General features: G+C 40.9%; 1 pseudogene; it reads left to right on the top strand.

Annotated features, from left to right (window-relative positions):
• The first annotated feature begins 298 nt into the window (after window positions 1-298).
• LOC105483789 (mitochondrial carrier homolog 2 pseudogene) lies at window positions 299-1,527 on the top strand (annotated as a pseudogene).
• The last annotated feature ends 13,664 nt before the right edge of the window (window positions 1,528-15,191 follow it).

Here is a 15,191-nt window from a genome sequence, read left to right as displayed (position 1 = left end):
GATTGTGTGAATTTTGATATGGACTTAGAAGACATCAGTGTTTATTCAGAAGTTAATGTCATAGGAGTAAACAAAATCGTCTAAGAACAGTGTGGAAGGTAAGAAGAAAATTGAGGCTGGATCTCTAAAAAACAGTTATATTCAAAAGTTAGACAAATGAGGATGATGAACAGGAGCAGTCAGAGAAGTAAGAGGGTACCCAGGAAAGATTGGTGATAGAGAAGCCAGAGGAGGACATGGTTTCAAGAAGGCAGAGTCACAATGGTGCCCCACACTTCACAGAGGTCAAGACGATAAGAGCTGGAACAGCCCTTCGGCTTTAGCCACGAGGAACTCCATGGTGACTTTTTGTCCAGAGCAATTTTCTCAACCTTGGCACCACTGACACATAGGGCTGAATAACTTGATGATGGGGGCTGTCCTGTGCATGATGGAATGATTAGAAAATCCTTAGCCTCTACACATTAGATGACAGGACCAACCCCATTTCCCCTGTCCATCCCCCATTTGTGCCAACCTAAAATGTCTCCAGACATTGCCAAATGTCCCTTGGGAAGCAAATCACCCCAAGTTGAGAACCACCGGCCAGAGTAATTTCAGTAGAAAAATTCAAAATAAATCCATACTGTAGCAGGTGCCATCATGGCAGACACAGCCAGTCAAGTCCTCCTTGGTTCTGGTCTCACCATCCTGTCCCAGCTGCTCATGCAGGATATAAGCCTCTTCCTCCACAAATAGGATGCAATATGTTTGGATGGCAAGTATTTCAACTTCCTGGTCTCTTTTGTTACACTCAATGCATTGCCAGTATCAATGAAAGGTATGGGCTTTTCACAGGCTTAACTCTAAGACTGTGTTCGGGAGGCCTTCAAACTGTGGCCCATGGAAAAGTTTTACAGCATTCCCAGGAGTGGACGAGGACCTGGAAATGTACAGAAAGAAGTCTCGTCTTCCTTTGAGTTATCAAGGAGACAGCTTGAGAGATGATGGCTCGTTCTACTGCTAGCCTCATCACACATTCCTTCCACGTGATCACTCTGAGACCTGTGGTACAATTCATTGGCAGAGGACCTAAGTACTGCGGACTTAGTGACTTCATAACCGTATATCAGAAAGAGGGCATCCTAGGGTTTTTCCTGGGACTGGTTCCTCACCTCCTAGGTGACATGATTTCTTTGCGGCTGTGTAGCTCACTGGCCTGCCTCATCAATACCTATGCCCTGGACAGCAGGGTTTCTACCATGAATGAAATAAAGTTATTCTCAAGCTGTCACAAGATTTTTGCTGGCATGTTGACCTGTCCCTTTGTGCTTGTCTCTAATCTTATGGCTGTCAACAACTGTGGTCTTGCTGGTGGATGCCCTCCTTGTTCCCCAATATATACTTTGTGGATAGATTGTTGATGCATGCTACAAAATCAGGGAAATATGAGCCCAGGAAATAGCTTGCTTTTCCAGAAGCTCCCCTTTGGGAAGACTTATTCATGTGATTTGAAGATGTGGGGCAGAGACAGTGACATTTCTATAGTCCTAGATGCACAAAATTGTGTCAGAAAATGTTGATTTCCATACAGTGTGATACACTTTTATAACAATCATTTAATCTTGGGGGGAAAAAAAAACAGACTACAAAGGGTTATGAGTGAGCAGGTAGTGCAAAGTGAAGTCAGCAGCTTAGCTGAAAAAAGAGAGAGAGAGAGATAGTAATTAGAAGAGAATGTATGATTAATGGAGGATTTGGTTTTTTAAAAAAAAAAAAAAGATGAAAGAGGCTAGAACGTGCCTAAATGACGACAAGAAGATCCAACAAAGAACTTATATTTGGAAGTGGCTAACAGATAGAGCAAGGAAACAGGGAAACAGGAGGGAATGGGGTACAGAGAATCTCCTGAACAGGTTTTCCTTAAGGATAGCTTTATAATGTTGGGAGGGACTCAGGACTTTCAAAGAATTTCCCTCTGTTTGCCTTTATTGTTTCTGTGAAATAGGGAACAATCTGGAGAGTGAGAAGAAAGTAGAAAGGCAAAGGCCCTACGACAGTGAAAGTTTTTAAGTGGCCCTGATTGGAGCCCAGATAATTCTTTTCGGGAGATTTTTGTTTTGTTTTGTTTTGTTTTGTTTGTTTGTTTGTTTTGAGATGGAGTCTCGCTCTGTCACCCAGGCTGGAGTGCCGTGGCGTGATCTCAGCTCACTGCAAGCTCCGCCTCCTGGTTTCACGCCATTCTTCTGCCTCAGCCTCCCGAGTAGCTGAGACTACAGGCGCCCGCCACCTCGCCCGGCTAGTTTTTTGTATTTTTCAGTAGAGACGGGGTTTCACCGTGTTAGCCAGGATGGTCTCGATCCCCTGACCTCGTGATCCGCCCATCTCGGCCTCCCAAAGTGCTGGGATTACAGGCTTGAGCCACCGCGCCCGGCCTTCAGGAGACATTGACAACACAGTTGAAGCTGGAGATCATGAATGGTCAGTGATAAAAATGCTCTTACGCCATTTTTTTTTCCCCCCAGAAGTTTTCAGCAACCCAGGAACACATATGCAGGAGATTAATAGTCAGATTGATCAAGACTTTGGTTTTTGCCAGGTGAGTGTGATGGGCAGTCAATGTAGCAGGAAAGTTAAGTATTTGAGAAAGTTGGATATTTTTTGTTTTTCTTGTTTTTGTTGTTTTTTGTTTTTGGTTTGTTTGTTTCTTTTTGACAGGATCTCATTCTGTCGCCCGGGCTGGAGTGCAGTGGCACAATTATAGCTTACTTCAGCCTTGACCTCTCAGATTCAAGTGATCCTCCAACCTCAGCCTCCCAAGTAAGTGGTACCACATCCATTCACCACCAAGAATAGCTGAATCTTTAGGAAATGGATTGCTCCAAATGCTCATCTGGAAGAAAAAACCTGCAATATGTCCTCATATCACATATAAAATGTATATAACATATTATATTACATGTATTACATTATTCCACAGTTTAAAGTCTTAAACAATAAGACCAAAAAAAATAGAAAATGTATAATTTATATAATCTAGAGAAGAAAGGTCTTCCTAAAAGAAGATTATATAAATGTATAATTATATAAATGTATAATTTTTATTATACATTTATATTATATTCTATAAATGTATATAAATGTATAATTATAATTAGAAATGTATAATTATAGTTATATAAATGTATAATTTAATAGATTATATAAATGTATAATTTATATAATCTAGAGAAGGAAGGTCTTCCTAAAAGCAAAACAGGATGCCCAGAAATCATGCATAAAATTAATTTATGTGCATTTTGAAAAATTTTTCGAAGCAAATAAATGACACCATTAAACAAAGTTAGAAGGCAAAACACAGGCTGCAGTGCATATGATAAAGAGCTCCCACTAATGAATAAGCAAAGTGCTAACATCTCAGTGGAAAAATGGGCAAATATATAAACAATGTTATCACAAAGGGAAATTCAAAGGATAATAAATATATGAAAATACACACAACCTAACAAATAGCTAGAGAAATGCTAATTAAAATATTGACGAGATTCCATTTTTTGCCCATCAAATTGGCAAAAATTGAAGGTTATGTACAATTTCAGTGAGAAGGTGAGGAAATGAACCCATGGCTGATGGGACTGGAAATTGCCATTCTCTTTTGGGAAATCAATAGCAACATATACTGAAGGGTAAAACACATATGAGGAAGCATTACCAATATCATGTTTGAGAGAAACAAAAGCACCGACATTTATGTGTGTATGTGTAAATATAAGTATGTATGTATATACTTATAACATGAATGCATATATAAGAATCTTTATTGTAGCATTATTTTAAAAATCACAAAAATAGGCTGATTGTCCAAAAATGGGAAATAATTGAATTAACTACAAGACATTTATACAACAGAATATTATTACAACCACCCAACAGGTTCACCTTGCCCACTGCCTAGACAGAGCCAATTTATCAAGACAGAAAAATTGCAATAGAGAAAGCACTTAATCCACACAGAGCTGCTGTACAGGACACCGGAGTTTTATTATTATTCAAATCAGTCTCCCTGAAAATTTGGGGATCAGAGTTTTCAAGGATAGTTTGGTGGGTAGGGTGCCAGGGGATGGGAAGTACTGATTAGTGGGGTCGGAGATGAAATCACAGGGAGTCAAAGCTGTCCTCTTGCACTGAGTCAGTTTCTGGGTGGGAGCCACACGTAGCGATCTGGGTGGTGCCAGCTGATCCACCGACTGCAAGGTCTGCAAAACATCTCAAGCACAGATTTTAGGTTTTACAATAGGATGTTATCCCGAGGAGTCATTTGGAGGAGTTTAGAATCTTGCAGCCTCCAGCGGCATAACTCCTAAACCATAATTTCTCATCTTGTGGTTAATTCATTAGTCCCGCAAAGGCAGTCTAGTCCCCAGGGAGGAAGGAGGTTTGTTTTGGCAAAGGGTTGTTATCACCTTTGTCTCAAAGTTGAACTATAAACTAAGTTCCTCCCAAAGTTAGTTCAGCCTATGCCCAAGAATGAACAAGGACAGCTTGGAGGTTAGAAGCAAGATGGGGGCGGTTAAGTCAAATTTCTTTTACCATCATAATTTTCTCAGTTACAGTTTTTGCAAAGGCAGTTTCATTGTGCTACTATAAATATAATTGGTGGGCTCTATATTAGTTGACCTGGAGGGACACCCAGAAGAAATATTAAGTGAAAGAAAACAAGTTTCAAATGTATGTGTGTTAGGTGATTTCATCAACACACATATGGAACATGCATTTATGTTTCGTTGTATGAGTATGAAGAAAAAATAGACATAGGACCGTAGATCAAACCATGGCTGATGGGACTGTAAATTGCCATCTTCTTTTAGGAAATTTGTTTTTAAAAGGAGTAAAAATGGATTGGATGGGGTAAGAGAAGATTGTCAACTTTTTCTCTATAAATTTTAGGTTGGTTTCAAAGCATGCTTCACATTAATAATTTTTAAAAATTGAATTTAAAAATACAAGACTAAAGCATGAAATGATAATTCACAAACTGTCAAGAAAACAGCAGATACCAGCGATGATCCATTCTCATTTTTCTATATAAGTATAATATATAGGAACATTGTTAAAATGAAAGCACATATCACATCTCACTACTTAACAAAAGAATTACTTTCATGTCAGAGGTGTCAATTTGCACCCGAGTAGTTTCTGCCACCATAGGATTCAGACATGTCTGGACACGTGTAGAGGCTAAAGGATCAGGCCCACTGGGGGTTGATCTGCATGAGGGAAGACTAAGGAGCCTCCTAAGAAAATCTCATCTTAAACTAGTTAGAGTTGGACATATGTTTTTGGTCAAACAGTATTGAAAGGGGTGGCATGATTTTAAGCACAGCATAAAGACAAAAGGTAAACATCCTTACTATTTAATGTTTTTCCACCCAATCCCTAGGCCTGAGTTCTAGGACCAGGGACAGTTGTATTAATTGAACTGATAGGCTCCATACAAAAACATCTCTGAGATGTTGAGGAGGCAAGATAAAGCAAATTGGGGACCTGCATAAAGTGTGGCACTAAAGAGGGTGTCAGCATAGTGGGATTTCAGGGGCATTCAGTGGGGGTTGGGCCTCAGCAAAGTATATTGGAGGCAGAGGGAAGCCCCTCTACATTCTGCTTTATTCACTTGACATTAATATTACACATTTCTCTCCATTTCTATGGTCTTATCTGTCATTTTTAATGAATAAATACTATTTTATTGATATATGCGTATTTATATTTATTAACCTCTCATCTGTTTTTTTTTTTTAACTGCTTGAGTTAATTTGGACTGCTATAACAGAATACATACACTGAGTGGTTTATAAACAACAGCAATTTATTTCTCATAGTTCTGGAGACTGGGAAAGACAACATCAAGGTACTAGCAGATTCAGTGTCTGGTGAGGGCACCCTTCTTGGTTCATAGACAGCTGTCTTTTCTCTGTGTGCTCACATGGTGGAACAGGCAAGGAACCCTCTGAGACCTCTCTTCTGAGGGCACTAATCCCAATCATGAGGACTCCTCCCTCGTCACCTAGTCACCTCCCAAGACCTCACCTCCTAATACCATCACCTTGGGGGTTAGGATCTCAACAAATGAATTTCAGGGGGCAGGGCCTGAACATTCAGGCCACAGCATCTACTATTACAGAACTTCATATGTATAGCTTTGTTTTGATGCTCGATTGTTTTCTTAAATTCCCAAGAGCATACACTGACAAGCTCAAAAGATTTGAACATTTGCCTGTGTGTAGTGATACACTAGACACAGTCACGTAGTTTTTCCAAAGCATTGAAGCAATTTAGCATGCCATCAGCAATGCTAAAGTTATCAAGATTTTGTCACAGATTAGACAGCTAGGTTTTATCTTTTGCATTTAACAAATATTTATTGAGTATCTACTATCTACTATGACCAGACACTCCTCGCATATTTCCCTCCAAGTTCCCATGTGGCTTCCTGAGTCCTGGAATGATGGTCCTAAGCACCACGTTCTATAAGCGTCATGCAAAAAAATGTACTCACAGCCAAGAAAAATCCACCTGCCATGGGATCTTGTTTTCCCTAAGGGGAGAACTTCTATTTTCTAATGGCTCTTTGGGAGACACTGTCTCCATCTTCTCCTTTACCTGCAGAAGCAGTTTCCCTCCTTATCACTAAGGTTGATTTTCTAGGACAACTCTTCCAATCCTTTCTATAGCCAGGGCTGTTTCCTCCCTCAGTGTTTTCTTCCTTTCTACCTCCTGGAGTAGAGGACCCTCCTAGAGAGAGATAGAAGTCCTGGGTAACCACATCCTGCCATATCCTACGATCATGGTGACTCTCCAGTCCCCAGAAACCCACCAGACCTAGGTGGGAGTGAGGTCAGCCCCCATTTTCCCTGTGCCCAAGCGGGTCCCGAAGATGCCAGCCCTGCTTCCTCCTAGAAGCTGGTCTTCCTCTGTCCTTCCCATAGCCTGCACTTTGGGAAGAACTGGTCCACTACTTTCCTCTGTCCTTCCCATAGCCTGCACTTTGGGAAGAACTGGTCCACTACTTTCCTCTGTCCTTCCCATAGCCTGCACTTTTTGGGAAGAACTGGTCCACTACTTTCCTCTGTCCTTCCCATAGCCTGCACTTTGGGAAGAACTGGTCCACTACTTTCCTCTGTCCTTCCCATAGCCTGCACTTTGGGAAGAACTGGTCCACTACTTTCCTCTGTCCTTCCCATAGCCTGCACTTTGGGAAGAACTGGTCCACTACTTTCCTCTGTCCTTCCCATAGCCTGCACTTTGGGAAGAACTGGTCCACTACTTTCCTCTGTCCTTCCCATAGCCTGCACTTTGGGAAGAACTGGTCCACTACTTTCCTCTGTCCTTCCCATAGCCTGCACTTTGGGAAGAACTGGTCCACTACTTTCAGCTCTCCAGTGAGAGTTTTCACCACAGATGATAGCCTCTGTTTGTCATGTTTGATGTGATTCTTTCCCATCTGCTGACCTAAGTTATTCTGTTCTTGTTGTTGCTCATGTGTTTGCAATCCTTTATGTAGCCAAATTTGTCCGTCTTTTTCTTTGTGATTTCTTCTTCTGACACTTCGAAGTACAATTTTTTTACAAAAAGGACAGTGTTTTCTCCAAAGATCTGACAATCAATAGCTTATATTTCCTGTAAGGTTTCCTATTATCTAATACTTTAGCCATATAAAATTTATTTTGATCATGAGGTATTAAATTGCTGTATTAAATTGATTTTTTCGAAAAGAGATCTAGATAAGAATACTAAACAATGGGTATTAAATAATTCTTTATTTCATTGTTTTTCAAAGATGCCTCTTGTTATCTGTTATATTCTTATGTACAATATGTTTACTTCTGGACTATGCTGTTCCATTTAACTATATGCTTATTGGGGGAAGGTATACCTCCATTTATTGTTCTCTTTGTAAAATACTAGTTAATGCTCTTAGCTGAGCATGGGGGTGGCAAGTGCTAAATAAATGACATCTATTTTTGTAAATAAAAATTACAATTATGTTAAGTTCAAATATCCTAGGAAGATTTTTGAGGTGGACAACAGTCAACCTATAAATTTGTTGAATGAGATAGAAGGCTTTCTGATTGATCATCATTTTCAAGGACAATAGTACACCTTTCCATTCATCTTCTCTAATATTATTCAGTAAAGTTTTATATTTTGTTTCTATTAGATAAGACATGCAACTGTTTCATAAGAATTCTTATCGTTAAATAATTTAGATAATATTATGTTATTCTGGTATAAATAAAAGGACTCCTGGTATATATTTGTATATACTGCATTCATCTGTCCATTTTATTGATGCCTATAGTTATTTTTTTTAGATTATTTCTTTTAGTTTTTAAAAGTATACAATCATAACATCTAAAAATGATATTTTAATTTTGTTTTCCAGTATTAATTCTTCTGAGTTTTTAAAAAATATTTTCTTGCATTGACCACAACTTCCAAAGTTGCGGTCATATATCTATGCATTGATCAAACCCATATGAGAATGATTGCCTTGGTTTTCTTACCGATTTGAAACAGAAACTTTCTAACAGGAGGAAGAAAAGGAGGCTTTGGAATAAGACTTGAAGATTGCTTAACGCTGATGGTGTCTCTTACAAGCTAGAAATCCAGAACAAATTCCACAACCTCCCTGAATCCCAGTTTCCTCACCAGGAAGATGAGGATATGAATACATCTCACAGTGTCATAGGAATAACTGAGATATCACCTGCAAAGGGCCTGGCACTCAAGGCAGACACAACACATTTTACTTTTATCTAGTCAAAGCGGTGAGATTTAAAGCCAGATCTACCTGACTTCAGACCCACACACATAACCCCGTGCTCTGCAGCCTGTTCAGGAGGAATTCCATTTCTGTGTAGGTCGTGCCCGTGTATGGAAACAAACATAGCCACAGATGTCTAGGTCTATCAGCCACAGCAAAATAAACCCTGAAAACTAAGCTATCTCTCTGTGAATATACCACATCATGCACAGCATCATGTACGGATTTGAAATGTCTAAACTCAAGCCAGCCTGACCAACACAGTGAAATCCTGTCTCTACTAAAAATATATATAAAAACAAAAAATAGCCAGGCATGCTGGTGGGGGCCTGTAATCCCAGCTGCTCAGGAGGCTGAGGCAGGAGAATCAGCTGTGAGCTGGGATCACACTTTTCCACTCCAACCTGGGCAACACAGCGAGACTCCGTCTCAAAAAAAAAAAGAAAAGAAAAAAAAGAAAAATAATTGTCTAAAGTCTATCCAGTAAGTGCAAATTCTAAAGTAGTGGCTATCTCAAAGGAGGGTAAGCCAGAGATGAGATGAGAGGACAGAGGAAGAATATGAAAAGAAATGCAAGTCATTGATACTATTATGGTACTTAGATTGGGTGGTAGTTTCACAGGTGATCATTACAGTATCAGACTTTATAACGTACATATATTTTAGTGTCATGTTTAGTATGCATGAAGTTTTATACAAAATATTAAACAAAGCCCAAAAAAAAAAATCGTCTGGCCAAGTTTAAAAGACCATGAGTATTCAATTAGCAATTCTTGACTGGGCACAGTGGCTCACACCTGTAATCTCAGCACTTTGGGAGACCAAGGTGGGTGGATCACGAGTTCAGGAGTTCAAGACCAGCCTGACCAAGATGGTAAAAACCCCGTCTCTATTAAAAATACAAAAATTAACCAGGCGTGGTGGTGGGTGCCTGTAATCCCAGCTACTCAGGAGGTGAGGCGGAGAATTGCCTGAACCTGGGATGTAGAGGTTGCAGTGAGCTGAGGTCACACCACTGCACTCCAGCCTGGGCGACAGAGCAAGACTCCATCTCAAAAAAAAAAAAAAAAAAAAAAAAAAAATTCCTATTCCCTCTACCCTGTATTCACTGTTCACTGTACTCTACCCTACAGTGAACAAAAGGTACCTAAGCCAGGACATGCCCCTGCATCTTTTTTCCTGATAATCATATTTTCCTAGGCACAAGGCCTGAGAGTTACCAAACCTGATTTTTTGATAGTATTTGTTCTGGAAAATAAAACAAAATGCCTTTCTTTAAGGGATAGTCTTCCTTTTGTCAATGTTTCAAGGCGGAAAAAAAAGGAAGTTTAAAAAGCAGCCTGTTTCATTGTCACCAGTTCATAAACACTGTACTAAAGGGCAAGAACGACGCTTTATGCCTCTTGCAAAATCCCAAAGCACCCAGTGCAAGGCCCTGCACTTAGTAGGCGGACAATTGACGTTTGTTAATCAACGTATGAATGATGAGCCAAGTCTCATAGCTTCCATGGAGAATCTTAAATGTCATTCCTTTTGAAATGCGACCATGCTTCTCAACCTACTAAAAATTTCATAATGAACCACCCACAGACACAATCTTGTGTGAATATCCCCTGTGTTCCCCAAATCCTTTGTGACCTATGGACACAATTGCTAAACGTGAGTCATGCTTCTATCACTCCTACACAATGGGTATTTTTAATGCTACAGCATTTCCTGAAGTCAAGCGCTCAGGAAATGGTTTCTGCAATAATGACCTCAGCCTCCCCATGTTCCCCCCACCCCCACCACAGAATCCAAGAATAACTGAACAGGTGTCCAAATACCCAGAATTACCCAAGAAACCTCACAACCTGTCTTCTGTTTCCTATCAAAGTCATGAGGTTAACCCCTTGTCCTTTGGAGTTCGAAAGGAATGTGTCCAAGAACTGAACACACCCATAGCTGTGCTTTATTTGTATCAAGACACAGTTTATTTCCAAGATGTCAATGGTCTCCAGACCCCAGAACTAAATCTGTATACCATCATGGCTAGAAGTATGGGCTCTGGAATTCAAAAGCCTTAGAGACTGAGTTCTGACTCTGCCACTAAGTATGTGGCTTCAGCCAAGTCATTTAGCCTTTCAGAGCCTCAATAGTCTCATCTGTAAAATGGAATTAATGAAATAAACTATTTCTTGGAATGTGTGAAAATCACTCATGTAAATGGCTGATCTGCAGGCCTGATGCACAGCAAAACGCCTAGTACTTGCTAAAAGTTATTGCGTCTGGTTTCCCCAGACTGAACCTTAGGCCTGGTCAGTTTCTCCTGGACAGCAGTTATTTTGACAGCTTAGGATCTTTAGGTGCCCACACACCTTCAGAACCTCAACCCATTCTTGAGAGCACTGTCTGGGCACCCTCTGAGGATCAGAAACAGGAAGGGAGGTCAGATGGTGAGAGGATAAGGACTGTTGATATCCAAGGGAGGTTGTAAAACCACTTGGGCACACCCAGGTTCAAAACAAAGAAGCCATCACATGAGGGTGGGAGAAGAGGTATTTACTCAGTGAGGCCCCTTCCAGCCCTCGTGGTAAAAGTCTACACTTGTTTAGAAAAGAGTATGTCTGTTTTACTATTTTATTTTTAAAAAAGGGAAGCTCAACAACAAAAACGATGTTGAAAATGACAATTTGACTATGGAAAGTAGGCTCCTGCTATTCTCATCAGACCATCTGACAAACTTCCCAAGGGAGTTTCCAAGGCCTCCCAAACAGTAACAGCAGAGCAGCCGCTCCAGAGGATGCCCCGGGGAGCTGCCAAACTGCAATTGCCCTGGAAATCAGATTCGAATAGCTCAGACACGAGGGCAAAGGGTGGGATGCATGCATCCCTAAGCACCAGCCCTTCAGCCTGGCAGAGGAGCACAGACAAAGCTGCCCCGGAAGAATTGCTTGGGAGGTGCAGATACGAAGAATAAGATCCTGCTGGCAGCGCTGGGAAACACAGCAGCAGTCGGCACACGCTGGCCTTGGCAGTCAGCAACCGCCTGGCTCAGGCTGAGCAAAACCTTTCTGTGAACATGGCATGAAAGCAGATCTCTCAGAGGCTCATGCTCCCTGAAGGTGAAAGATCAACAACAAAAAAGGCATTAACCCCTCTCCTAAATGATATTTCATGGCCATCAAATGGCCATCAAAGTCCCATCAAAGGAGCAGCTCATGTTCATAGGCCTGGGGGAGATGCTCCCAGCAATTCAGACACATTGGCAGTCCCAGGGAGGAGGCCATAGCCTATGGGGCCTCTCTATGTATGAAGGGCAGCGCTTTGCATGACAAATGTTCCATGCATAATCTTGGAACATTGGCATAATTCTTTCTGGACCCAGTAATGATAATTACTCTCTGTCCTAATTAAGGAGAAAATAAAGTAGCTAATACTTTTATAAATCAACAAGTAGGATTAGTATGATGTACAAAGTGCCCTTGAGTTTGCTTCAGGAGACTTCCTCCTCTGTGTGACCACGAGTATATCATGGCGGCCCCCTGGGCTTTTGTTTCCTCATCCATAAATCCTTTCTTTAAGGGGACATCTTATGGGTTCCTTTGAGTGCTCCTATCCTAATTTACTATTCTTTTCCTTTAAAAATATTTGGTAAAGGCTTAGCATGCAGCAGTAAAATACACAGCATGATATGTAGTATTCTTACTTAGAATTTTATGCCTTTCAAGGGCGAAAGATGGTGGTCAGGTGACACTGATTTTCTCCTTGTATAGCTTCAAAGATTGTGTTATAGATGAGAAACTAGATATTCAAAGGCACAGAGAACATGTCATCATATCACTCAGATTAGAACTTCCAAGTGCTCACTCGTGATATGTAGTCTGGTGAGCCAGGCCTCAAAGTGTCCTACAAAAGAAATAGACAACATGGTTTCTGCCTTCTAGTATTTGGCAATTATTTGAGGAGCAATATGTTATTGGGAGGCTGAGGCAGGAGAATGGTGTGAACCCGGGAGGCGGAGCTTGCAGTGATCAAGCCACTGCATTCCAGCCTGGGCAACAGAGTCAGACTCCGTCTCAAAAAAAAAAAAAAGATGTTATCTGTTCCATTCATCTGGGGTCTTCATCATTTCCTTAAATAGGTACATTATCCATTCCTTCAATAACATACAGATTCATTGTCCTTTATCCTCAAATAATTGCAAATACTATAAGGCAGAAACCAAGTTGTCTATTTCTTTTGTATCTCTGAAAGAATCATAGTACAAAATTTAGAAATGAAAGCATGTAGCTCTGTGCTATATGAAAATGATAACCTATGACATTTCAGCCACACCGTGTATTTGTTACCTAAATTGTCCTTTCTATTTACTTCCCAAGCATTTGAGCCACTTTTCCCCAGATTGAATTGTCTTTTTCTTTTGAGACGGAGTCTTGCTCTGTCACCCAGGCTGGTATGCTCACTGCAACCTCCACCTCCCGGGTTCAAGTGATTTAAGTCGAAATACCTGAACTTCAAGCCTCCCAAGACTTTAGCCTTCCATGTAGCTGGGATTACAGGCAAGTGCCACCATGCCCGGCTAATTTTTTTGTATTTTTAGTAGAGATGGGATTTCACCATGTTAGCCAGGATGGTCTCGTTCTCCTGACCCCGTGGTCCGCCCACTTCAGCCTCCCAAAGTGCTGGGATTACGGGCATGAGCCACCGGGCTCGGCCTGAATTGCCCTTTAAAAGCTCCTTTTTTCCCTTGTAAGATCATAATATTCTATCTTCCACTATATCCATCCTGAGACAATAGCAACTGTGTGTGTTTATATGTGAATAAGGAAGATGTGTGTGTGTGTGTGAGAGAGAGAGAGAGACAGAGAGCTAGAGAGAGAGAGACAGAGAGAAACAGACAGACAGAGGCACAGAGAGATACGTGTGTTCTGATAAAGCAAGGTACATTAGATAATAGCCCACTGCACCTTGCATTAAGCAAGCCTGCCTGGGAAATAAGCAACTTTCTCAGGCCACTGCTCAACCTAGAGTGTTGACAACCTTGGGAGAGAAGACTTTAATTGCAGTCATTCCCTTATTCCCTCTGGATTGCTTGTTTATAGTTTGAAATTGCTGAACGAGTTCTGCAGGTTTTTCTTGTCCATTTGCTGAGCTTGAAGCAAGAAGGGAGATACCCAGGTTCACTGAACTGTAAACAGTACTTCTCAAGGTCAAACTGGAGAGACTGCAGAGAAGAGGGGGTTTGCGGGGGCAGGTTTCTGAATGTGGCAGACAACAATAACATATTGCATATATACTTTCCTGCAAGCCTGCACAGAAGAAAAGTGAAGAGAAAATAATATTGCAAAGAATCCTGTTCAAACTTGATTTCTTCAGTTTTTTTTGTTTTTTTTTTTTTTGGCCAAACTTGAAGGTCAACTTTTTAAAAGTAATTAGACATCTAATCTGTGCTTTCCCCCACTGCCACAATCCCCAAACTTTGTCATTATATAAATATTATTTGAAGTTATAAAGAACACAAGCAAGTGGGCTAGATATTAACAAAAGATACTTCCAGAAATCGATGACCCAGGCAGCCCTGTTGTCTTGAAATAAACAAGTGAAACTGAGCTCCACATCCTCAAGCTGCAATATATTCAGCACACTAACAGGTACAGGCACTGCTTTGCTCCAGACTGGTGGGAATGTGGCACTGAAGAAAGCCCAGGCTCTACTACGGAAGAGCTTACAATCTGGAGAGAGTGGTAACATGTACACAGCACATCACAGCACCATAAAGCCAGGTAAACACAAAGGGTAGACATGAGAAGACCCTCCTTTTAATGGTTTAATTTTTAAGAACACTATTCACCAACTGTAGATTTAGGAGAGGAGAGGTTGTTTATTTGTTTTAAGTAGAAATACCCGAACTTCAAGCCCATATTTACCCTTTCCTAGCCTTGAGATCTGAGTCAAATGACATCGCCCAGTGGACGGCAGTTTCCTCATGGGTGAGATCAGAGTGTTGGTGTAGACCATGAGTTAGCAAGTAACAACAGCTAGGGGTAAAAATCCAGCTCACAACTGGTTTTGTAAATAAGATTGCTGGAACACACCACGCCCATTCATTTACATATTGTCTATGGCTGCTCTCACTCTACGGCTGCCAGGTAGTTATGATATATGGTCCACAAAGCCTAAAATATTTACTATCTAGCCCTTTATAGGGTTCCTGACTCCTGGTGTAGCCAGTCTCTAAGGTCTCTTCCAGGGGCTTGCAAGATTTTATGCACTTGAAAATTTGAAATAACCACGCAAATGGAAGAAATGTCAAAAAGCGCATGCTAGGTCCCAGATGACAGCAGTTCCCCTTGCTTTATCTCATCAACAGGAAACACGTACTCCAAGGGGTCTCAACTCGACTCAG

The sequence above is a fragment of the Macaca nemestrina genome, chromosome 10 (assembly GCF_043159975.1).
Source record: "Macaca nemestrina isolate mMacNem1 chromosome 10, mMacNem.hap1, whole genome shotgun sequence".
In the NCBI taxonomy this organism is placed as follows: Eukaryota; Metazoa; Chordata; class Mammalia; order Primates; family Cercopithecidae; genus Macaca; species Macaca nemestrina.
Note: the sequence above shows the minus strand (reverse complement) of the source record. Positions and strands in the feature narration are given on the sequence as shown.